The sequence below is a fragment of the Gadus morhua genome, chromosome 7, assembly GCF_902167405.1.
Source record: "Gadus morhua chromosome 7, gadMor3.0, whole genome shotgun sequence".
In the NCBI taxonomy this organism is placed as follows: Eukaryota; Metazoa; Chordata; class Actinopteri; order Gadiformes; family Gadidae; genus Gadus; species Gadus morhua.
The window spans coordinates 3,281,472-3,292,135 of NC_044054.1; the positions used below are offsets into that span (position 1 = coordinate 3,281,472).

The 10,664-nt window shown below is 42.3% G+C and overlaps 1 pseudogene; it reads right to left on the reverse strand.

Moving 5' to 3' along the window:
- Positions 1-2,830: 2,830 nt before the first annotated feature.
- Positions 2,831-4,129, reverse strand: LOC115546662 (endonuclease/exonuclease/phosphatase family domain-containing protein 1-like; annotated as a pseudogene).
- Positions 4,130-10,664: the final 6,535 nt, after the last annotated feature.

The following is a 10,664-nucleotide window of genomic DNA, read 5'->3' on the forward strand; positions in this document are numbered from 1 at the left end:
ATTTCTTATTTATTTTATATTTTGCAGTTATTCATCTACTGCATCAACAATCTCAATAACTGCAGGACCTTCTATTAAGCCTTTTTAGTATATAGTGCAGTCACCTTTTAAGGCCAATTGTTATTGTGTGTATTTATTGTATTGAGCTCCTGGATGGCTTTATTGATCCCCATTGGGACCAATACAGTATCTATCTATCTATCCATCTATATAGCCTTAACATAGCCACACATTTACATGTATGCAGCCAGTAGTTATCCATTTTAATTGAGCAAGCTCTTTTACATTTTATTGAGGTTTTTTTATTTCAACAGAACAAATAACTGTTGCCAGACAGAGGGGGGCTGCCCTTCTTCTCCTGCAAGGAGCAAGGAGAAGACGAAGGGTTTGGGTGCACCCCATCAATGAACGGAGACAAGAACAGGGGGTATGCCACAATCTGGTCCAGGAGCTCCGTGCAGATCCTGAGAGGCACGCCAATATTTCAATTCGCTACTAAGTGTGCAATGGCAGAACCATATGGTGCAGCCTATATGATGACCTATAATCTAGTTATTATCCCTCTCTGGTATACTCTTTTGCATATATATACTTTTTTTTTATCCCTCGGGATAAATACAGTGATGTTATTGCTGTGCTGGATTCAGTAGCCAGTGTATTTTATTTGAGTGCTCGAGACACTTAATGTTATTTTTCCCTAAATCCAGAGAGACAGTTAATACATGATCTGATACCAGAGAGACAGTTAATACATGACAATGCATTTTTGAGCTTTGCCTGTGTTTCCTTTTACTTATCTATTTTATTGTATGAGAATGTTTCTATGTGAAGCACTTTGAGTCTGCTTCATGTATTAAAAGTGCTATATGAATGAAGTTGCCTTGCCTTAAATAAAAAAATATATATTACAAGTAATCTGGTTTCTACCTACATGGTGTGATTATATGTGACTTGATTTCGTCTATTTCCCATTATGGTTTGGGTACTTAGTCCACCATTGTTGATTTCTCACCTGAAGATCCAATCTCCAGAGCTATGGCTCGCCAGGCAATGACCTTTTTGGAGTTGTCTTTGTAATGACGGGTACTTTGGTCATACAATTCGACGTATTTTTCCACCTCGACGACCAGTCTCTCATCGTCCATTCTCGTAATTGTTTATCGCAAACGAAAGAGGGCGACATCCAGTGGTGAGGGGTAGATATGGAGGTGCCTACGGGACCCGGGATGTACAAACCAGCTTTTACAAAGCGCTTTTTCAGGGGCGGCGACGCTCGGGAATAGAACATTGTCTCGAAGAGTAGTTGGGCGGCGCGGCGCGGAACGCTGCCGCGCGGCTAGTCGGCGCCGGCGCAGGCCTTTAAGGCCACCACACACCGGCGCCGCAGCGTCGCGTCAACAAGTCTGCCCCCATTATTCCGGGTGTACTAGCACACACCGGCGCCGACTAGCCGCGCGGCAGCGTTCCGCGCCGCGCCGCCCAACTACTCTTCGAGACAATGTTCTATTCCCGAGCGTCGCCGCCCCTGAAAAAGCGCTTTGTAAAAGCTGGTTTGTACATCCCGGGTCCCGTAGGCACCTCCATATCTACCCCTCACCACTGGATGTCGCCCTCTTTCGTTTGCGATAAACAATTACGAGAATGGACGATGAGAGACTGGTCGTCGAGGTGGAAAAATACGTCGAATTGTATGACCAAAGTACCCGTCATTACAAAGACAACTCCAAAAAGGTCATTGCCTGGCGAGCCATAGCTCTGGAGATTGGATCTTCAGGTGAGAAATCAACAATGGTGGACTAAGTACCCAAACCATTAACCATAATGGGAAATAGACGAAATCAAGTCACATATAATCACACCATGTAGGTAGAAACCAGATTACTTGTAATATATATTTTTTTATTTAAGGCAAGGCAACTTCATTCATATAGCACTTTTAATACATGAAGCAGACTCAAAGTGCTTCACATAGAAACATTCTCATAAAATAAAATAGATAAGTAAAAGAAAACACAGGCAAAGCTCAAAAATGCATTGTCATGTATTAACTGTCTCTCTGGTATCAGATCATGTATTAACTGTCTCTCTGGATTTAAGGAAAAATAACATTAAGTGTCTCGAGCACTCAAATAAAATACACTGGCTACTGAATCCAGCACAGCAATAACATCACTGTATTTATCCCGAGGGATAAAAAAATATATATATATATGTAAAAGAGTATACCAGAGAGGGATAATAACTAGATTATAGGTCATCATATAGGCTGCACCATATGGTTCTGCCATTGCACACTGAAATATTCGCGTGCCTCTCAGGATCTGCACGGAGCTCCTGGACCAGATTGTGGCATAACCCCTGTTCTTGCCTCTGTTCATTGATGGGGTGCACCCAAACCCTTCGTCTTCTCCTTGCCTGCCTACAGCGCAGGAGAAGAAGGGCAGCTGTCACGTTAAAATTGTACCGGGGGCGAAAATTGTACCGGCCTACGTCATCGTTTGTTTACATCCTGACAACCTGCCCGGCAACAGACTACGCGATGCAGAAAACATGTTTCCAAACGACGAAATAACATAATACAGATAGCGGATCGCTATCTGTATTAAGATAGATAGCGATAACAATTGTTTTTACTTTATATTTGTATTGTATTTAATTGTTTAATCGAAACAATAAAAAAATTTGCCCGCGAAACGGCCGAACGCGTCAAATGACAAATGTTTTGCCCGCGAAACGGGCGATCGCGTCGAATCGCGTCAAATGACGCGTCAAATGACGCGTCAAATGACGTAGGAAGGTTCTTGAACATTCGCGAACTGTCATGCTCGTTCATTGCACTCCTTAAAGTGCGTATTGGAAGTTAATGTTTTTAAAAATATTTATACATAACATTCTCTGAAAATTGCCCTTTGAAATTAAAATGCAGGATTTTATCACTTTGAAAAAGTATATCGGCAAAAAATCCAGTTTTAAAGTGACTATTTTCAGCAAGGCTTCAAAAACCGTTGTTTTTTTATGTGATACGTCAAACGCGTCATATTACGTAGGAATTGGTAGACGCGGTCGCTGTTGCTGCCTCAGCTCTATGCGTAGTTGTGAGTAGTTACCGCGGTGAGCGGCCTTATATTTCCCCCCCCTGTTGTTTTTGGGTTTTTCTAATCGACGAGATGAGGTTTTGTATCTGTGGGGGTTGTTCCAACTCCGACCTCCTGTCCGACCATCTCCGATTTCACAGTTTCCCCGATCGGAGAAAGGATGGAGCAGGCTTTCGAGCCTGGGTGCATTTTGTACAGGTGAAGAGAAAGGACATTTTTTTCCGCCTCTGTCACCAAATACACGTTCATTTGCGCGGCTCCTCTGCTGCCTCTGCGTGTGTTTGTTTTGCATTGTCATGAGTGGACCCAGTCTGAGCTGATAACCTGTAATAACCCAGCTGCCTCACACCGCTAGCACGGATCTGGGCTTCCTCCGACAGCCTGCAGACGAGTGGGCGTGTCCGTGTAGAACGTCTCCCTCTCTCAACACAACCATCATGGGATCTTGTGATTGATCGCAAGCTAGTGCTGTGCAAACCATCTGCGTGGGTCCTCCCGGCGGGAGGTCGAGGTCGTCGCTCCGGAGGCTGAACGAGGTTGGGCTCGGATGGGACCGACCCGTGTAGGTCAGCCCGCCGTTGGTATTGGTGGACGGAGTTCTTGAGCACTCCACAAACACCTGGAAACGGATCTTGTCCAGTAGGGAGCAGTTTGTGTGATCGACCCGAACCAGGTCCTCGATGCTCTTGAACGGACCGTGTTGGGTCCGATAGGCGACAATGTTCAGGGCGATTTTCTCCGTGATGCCGCGGATGCTCATGAGCTGCGGCGGGGTGGCGGTGTTGATGTTCATGCCGCTGCAGGAGGACATATGCTTCGGGTCTCTCCGCAGGGAGGACGGGGAGTGCTGCGACGAACTGGTCCTACTCGACACGCAGATCTCCACCTTAATAATCTCCATTTTGGTGGCGCCTATCCCACTCACCAGCGCTAGGTCCTCCACCTCCTTGAAGCCCAGGCAGGGTCATGAGCTCTTCCTCCGTGGCCGTGTTGATGTTCAGCCGCTCCTGGTTCACCATAATGCTCCTGACACCACAACTCTATCTCCCTCCTATTGCCATGGTGTCTCCCCCTATTAGGTGGTTGCTGTTCTCCCTCACGGCTAGCTGGCTCAAAATTGTACGGAAGTGGTCCGAAACTGTTATCCAATGTTGTTATGTTGCCTATGTAGTCTATGATGATCAGAACGTCCGTCTACCAATTCCTACGTCACGCTCGAAAACGAGCGTTTGAGATGGGGAAGTAAAATTGTATCACAAAAACGGCTCAAGATGCCACTTGTAGTGTAGATTTATTAATAAAAACTAAAAAATCGTGTATTCAATTTTTTTTCCTATATGATTCTTCACTGCAGTATCTAACTTCCAATACGCACTTTAATTGAGCGTGACAAGACAGGACACTTATTTTACCATTAACATTTATTGGCGTTGCTAACTTTATATTTGTATTGTATTTAATTGTTTAATCGCATTTACGAACATCTACGGTCATTCATTCGCACTCCTTCACTGAGTTATTAGCGTTGCTAACTTTATTTAATTGTTTAAACGCATTTAGCTAGTAAAGTGAGAGTTTAACGTGTATCGTAGCCTAGCTAGCTAACTTGTGTTCATTTAATTTGGATAGATAGATAGATAGATAGATAGATAGATAGATAGATAGATAGATAGATAGATAGATAGATAGATAGATAGATAGATTTTAGGGTTATAGGTTTTTCTTGTTGATTGAAAATGGTGTCATTTAATTCTATTTTCTTGTATCTGTCATCTCAGATGTATGACGCAGGGCTCTCTCACACGGAGAAAAGGCAGATCCGGAGGGATGCAAAAAAAATCACTGTTAAAGGTATTCTGTAATTCAATAAATAACATTTTATGCAGTCCATCTTAATTCATCTTCCATTTTCACAAATTAGTAGGCCCTGCAAAGGAAACTGAATTAAGTTATAAGCAATCTACCGCTGATGCAGTACTGATGTATGTTCTCTCCCTCTTTCTAGGGAATTGTTTGTACTACCTTGGGGATAATGGCCTTTCGATGAGGAGGGTGATCCTCACTGAGAAAGAGAAGGATGAGGTGCTGACAGAAGTCCATGCTGGCCACTTTGGATCCAAGAGGATGCAGGACAAGATCAGCCAACGCTTCTACTGGAAGACCATTACCAGAGATACGCAGGAATGGGCAAGTGATGAATTTGTTCAAGTTGTGTTTGATCCAGATCAGCTCTAATATTTCCTGTGATACGCTGATGCCGCATGCACATGAGATATAAAGAATAATTTATAGTGATTGCCTTATATAAGTAATTGTTCATTCAATCTACTGTGACACGCAAAGAAAATCGCCTCTACTGTAGAGCATATTATTAAATCTGTGGTGTTTAATCTCCTTGTGTTGTAAAGGTGAGAACCTGCATGTCATGCCAGAGGTTTGAGCAAGTGAAAACTGAGGCACCAGAGTTGAAGCCCATCAAACCGAAGTCCCCATGGCAATATGATTGGTGAGATATCTTGCTTTTGGGTTCTGTGAAACGGCTACAACCTCTCGAAGTCATAGTTTAATTTGTATTATTTTCTTAACGTACTGTATTGCCTTTTATATCTCTATAACGTCATGGCCTGTGGGCATCTGTTTATTTCTGTCCCTACTGTAGGTGTTGACCTAATTGGACCATTCAAAGCCTCTAAGAATGGGAACCGCTTCTGTCTGACGGCAACTGACTTCTTCACCAAGTGGGTGGAGGCCAGGCCCATCAAGGACAAGACTGCAATTGCCACATCACAGGTGTGTAAATCATAGCAACATTTGCAGCATAGTCACATATTGTGAATGCAGAATGTTGTTACAACTGACAGAAAAGTTTGGCTTATTTTTTTTGGGGGGGTGGAGAATGATTTCAGTTTATTTTGATGTTCCTCCACAGGCTATGATGGACATTTTCTGGACCCATGGTGCTCCTGAGGTCATCTTGACAGACCAGGGTCGTGAATTCTGGAACAAGGTGCAGTATTTACACATATAGATGTGTCATTTAACAGTGAATGATTAACACTGGCAAACAAGAAACCTAATAACTTGAATTCCTTAATTCAGGTAAACAAGTCCCTGTTTGAGGAGTTTGGTGTCAAGCACCGCATCACATCAGCCTACCATCCTCAGGTATAGTGTATATTATATATGGGATAATGTACAGTGAGACGGTCATTATTGAGAAATAAACCCCAACAGGGTGATGCAGGACCCCGACGCGAATATGATCAGAACTGCGTCCATAGCAAAAGTCTGTTATTCATAGCAGCGGTCTGCTATACAGAAATAACAGACTGTCAGAGAATCAAATATTCAACAAAGCTGTGTAATAAAGAAATATAACTGACATAAAAGAAAGATCGATAAGCTTCTAAATAATGTTACTATTAACTTATACATATTTGTATTCCCCTTGCTTGTACTTTGCTGTTTTTACAGACCAACGGACTGGATGAGAGGACCAATCAGACATTGAAGAGGTCCATTGGCAAGACCCTTGATGGACAACAGGAGAGGTGGGAAGACCAATTAAAAGAAATTGTTTTTTCAAATAACTGTTGTGTCCAAGCCTCTTCCAGGTATTCGCCCTATCGTCTGATGTATGGACGGCAGCCAGGTCTGTTTTCAGAGGTGTGTAGTGGTTGACTTTTTCATATTACCATATTAACAATTTCTAAATCTACATTTTTACTCTTCGGGGAGGAAATTACACTTTGGATGGTATAAGGAGACGACTTCACAGTGGGGAATCAACATGAAAAGTATATATGTGAAAATAATAATTTCTATGATGCTGAACGTACTTTTATTGCTTGTCCTTTGCCTTTCCTATGTTACTTAAGACCACTGGAGATCTTCCAGATGATGTGGACATTGCTTCTCCAGATAACGAGGACATCGAGAAGTACGTCCAGGCAAGGGCTGAGAGCGATGGAAAGGTCATTGACAAGGCAAGTGTTTTATAAATGGGAAGCAAATCATTATTTATATTATTATCATTATGTATTTATGTTTTTATTTTTATTTTGAGGACATCACTAGTAGTTAAGCTAGTTGTCTTGCACAGAAAGGCAATTGTGAGGGCAGAATATTCATATATCGATTAACTATCCTGCATCAGGTGATTGCCAACATAGAGAAGGCCCAGGAGAGACAGAAAGAGGCCCACAAGAGGAGGAACAAGAGGGGGACCAATCGCTTCAGGATCACACCAGGCATGGAGGTCCTGAAGAAGAATGAGGAAGCGTGGAAGGCATGGTCAAACCATGGAACCAGATTGGCCAACTGTGTACAGGTAAATGGTTAAGATACCCAAAAATGGTTAAGACATCAAAGGCATGGTTATATAACAAAACTCATCTAGCTCTCACATTGATGTTTGATATTTTCAGGGTTACTGAGGTTACGGACAATAACCTTGTGCAGCTGGAGACCTTGGATGGAAAGCCATTGAAGACCAGGACACCCTATGCTTCAGTGAAGCCTGTGCGGAGAAGTATGTTAATTTAATTATTAAAATCTAGACTATAGACTATACTAATAGACTATACTGAGAAGTGATTATGACGCTTTTCGATAAGGTGCTTCTTTCCCCTTTAGGATCCCAGGCTGCCTGGCCCACCAAGGAGACTGTGTCCAATCTATCTGAGACTGAGTCAGCAGATTCAGAGTTGGAGGAGGACCCACTAGAGGTGAATATTTCAGTCAGTCTTAATTTCACTTAATAAATACTTTGGTTGCTCTATTACATGCTCACATTGTTGCTTAATGAGTGAGATGTTTGTTTTTTTGGTTTCAGGACTTGGATGTTGTCATCACTAGTGTCCAGTCAGGCCGGGCTTATCCAGCTTCACTGAGCAAAAGGGTGGAGGGCTTCAGGGCCATGCTCAGCAACCCAAGTACTTGGTTGGATGACCGTGCTATGGACCATGCTCAGGCCCTGCTTAAGGTTCAGTATCCTAATATCAACGGGCTCTACGCCACCACCTCCCTAGCCTTGCTGTCCACTTTGCCCGAGCCAGCACAAGGGTTTGTGCAGATACTCAATGTTTCTGCAAATCACTGGGTTACGGTAAGTGACATTGGCTGCCAGGGAGGTTCAGTAAACATTTTTGACTCCCTAGGACACACCAGGACAGAGGTCTTAATTGAACAGGTCACAGGTCTGCTTGCTTTTCCAGGGAAGAGTGTCCGACTGCAGTGGCCTGACATACAGCAGCAGGCAGGTGGCTCAGATTGTGGACTGTTTGCTATTGCCAACATGTTTGCTCTCTGCAGCGGTGAGGGTCCCACCACAGTCCAATACCATCAAGGACAAATGCGCAGTCACCTCTTTTCCTGTTTTCAGGCTGGAGAAGTGCACCTCTTCCTTAGAGGCATGAGGTCCCCCACTGCCGAGCCATTGGCCATTGATGTGGATGTGCACTGCCTCTGCAGACGGACCATCGGGCAAGTAAAAGCACCTCTGGTCCCATGCAGGAGGTGTGATAGGCCCTTTCACCAGTCCTGTCTTTCCCATGTGCAGAATATTTCTGAATACATTTGTCCAAATTGTCAAATCATATTCTAACTATTCTGCTCAGTTTTTTTCCTTAGTAGGACTGGCAGGTATGAGTCCCTTTGCTGAAGTTATTTGGTTCTTGTTAATATTCAGATTTTCCTTAATAGTTCTACTGTCAATATTGCTGTTCGTATGTTATGGATATTGTATGTATTTAATGCATCTTCTAAACAGTATAATATAGCCTGATAAATGATTCATTTCTGGGATCAATAATATATGTTCAACGCTTTTGCTGTTTTTGATTGTACAGCACTTTGGTTAACCGTTGTTGTTTTTACATCTGTTCTATAAATACATTTTAGTTGAGTTGCGTCAGGAACAAGCTAGACCTGTCACTCAGCGCTTATAAATGACATGCATCAAGAAACTATTGAAGCATGATCATTACATATAAGATTGTTGTCAATGTTAGTTGTATATCTGAGGCAAATAATTGAATGTTATTCATATGTGGCCTGTGCTTCTTTTCTTTTCAACTTTACCTTACTCAAATTAATGGTAAGATTTATATTATCAATGTATTTATCTATTTCTCTAAACAGTAATGGATAAATGTTATGGGGATAACGTGAAAAAAACAAAACAGTTCCTAAATGCCTGCTCACCTATCTACCCATCTATCTATCTATCTATCTATCTATCTATATATATCTATTATCTAAATTAAATTGCGGTAATTGAATTAACACCAGCTAGCTAGACTATGAAACCTGCTTAAAACACTCAGTTTACTAGCTAAATTTGATTAAACAATTCAATACAATACAAATATAAAGTAAAAAAAAGTGTTATCTAGCGATCCGTTATCTGTATTATGTTTCAAGAACCTTCCTACGTCATTTGACGCGTCATTTGACGCGATTCGACGCGATCGCCCGTTTCGCGGGCAAAACATTTGTCATTTGACGCGTTCGGCCGTTTCGCGGGCAAATTTTTTTATTGTTTCGATTAAACAATTAAATACAATACAAATATAAAGTAAAAACAATTGTTATCGCTATCCATCATAATACAGATAGCGATCCGCTATCTGTATTATGTTATTTCGTCGTTTGGAAACATGTTTTCTGCATCGCGTAGTCTGTTGCCGGGCAGGTTGTCAGGATGTAAACAAACGATGACGTAGGCTGGTACAATTTTCGCCCCCGGTACAATTTTAATGTGACACAGCCCCCCTCTGTCTGGCAACAGTTATTTATTCTGTTGAAATAAAAAAAGCTAAATAAAATGTAAAAGAGCTTGCTCAATTAAAATGGATAACTACTGGCTGCATACATGTAAATGTGTGGCTATGTTAAGGCTATATAGATGGATAGATAGATAGATACTGTATTGGTCCCAATGGGGATCAATAAAGCCATCCAGGAGCTCAATACAATAAATACACACAATAACAATTGGCCTTAAAAGGTGACTGCACTATATACTAAAAAGGCTTAATAGAAGGTCCTGCAGTTATTGAGATTGTTGATGCAGTAGATGAATAATGGCAAAATATAAAATAAATAAGAAATGACAGTAGATAAAACGATAAAGTGCCCTACAAACTAAGTTGATCTGATGCTTGAAAACATACTTTCACTTCGCAGATTATACATTTTTCAAATTATTCAGCCAAAAAGATGGAAAATAAATAAACTAGGCTACAATAGGCTACTCACCCATTGCGTTTCGTCTCTTTGCTGCGGTTGATTGACAGGTGACTTCCTGATTTTATACTGCAGCGCGGCCGTCGCGCCGCCTCCTGTTGGTGCTAGGGGCGTGCTTTTGACGCGCGTAAAATGCGCGCCGCGCCGCTGCGGCGCCGGTGTGTGGAGTAGAGATGCGCGGTTGGCGGTTGCAACCGCGGACTCCGCGGTTAAACCGCGGATCGGGCGGGTGACGTGACAAAAAATAATATTTTAATTAAATTCGGGCGGTTGGCGGTTTAACCAACGAAATTCAAAAATATATACACATTGTTAAATGTC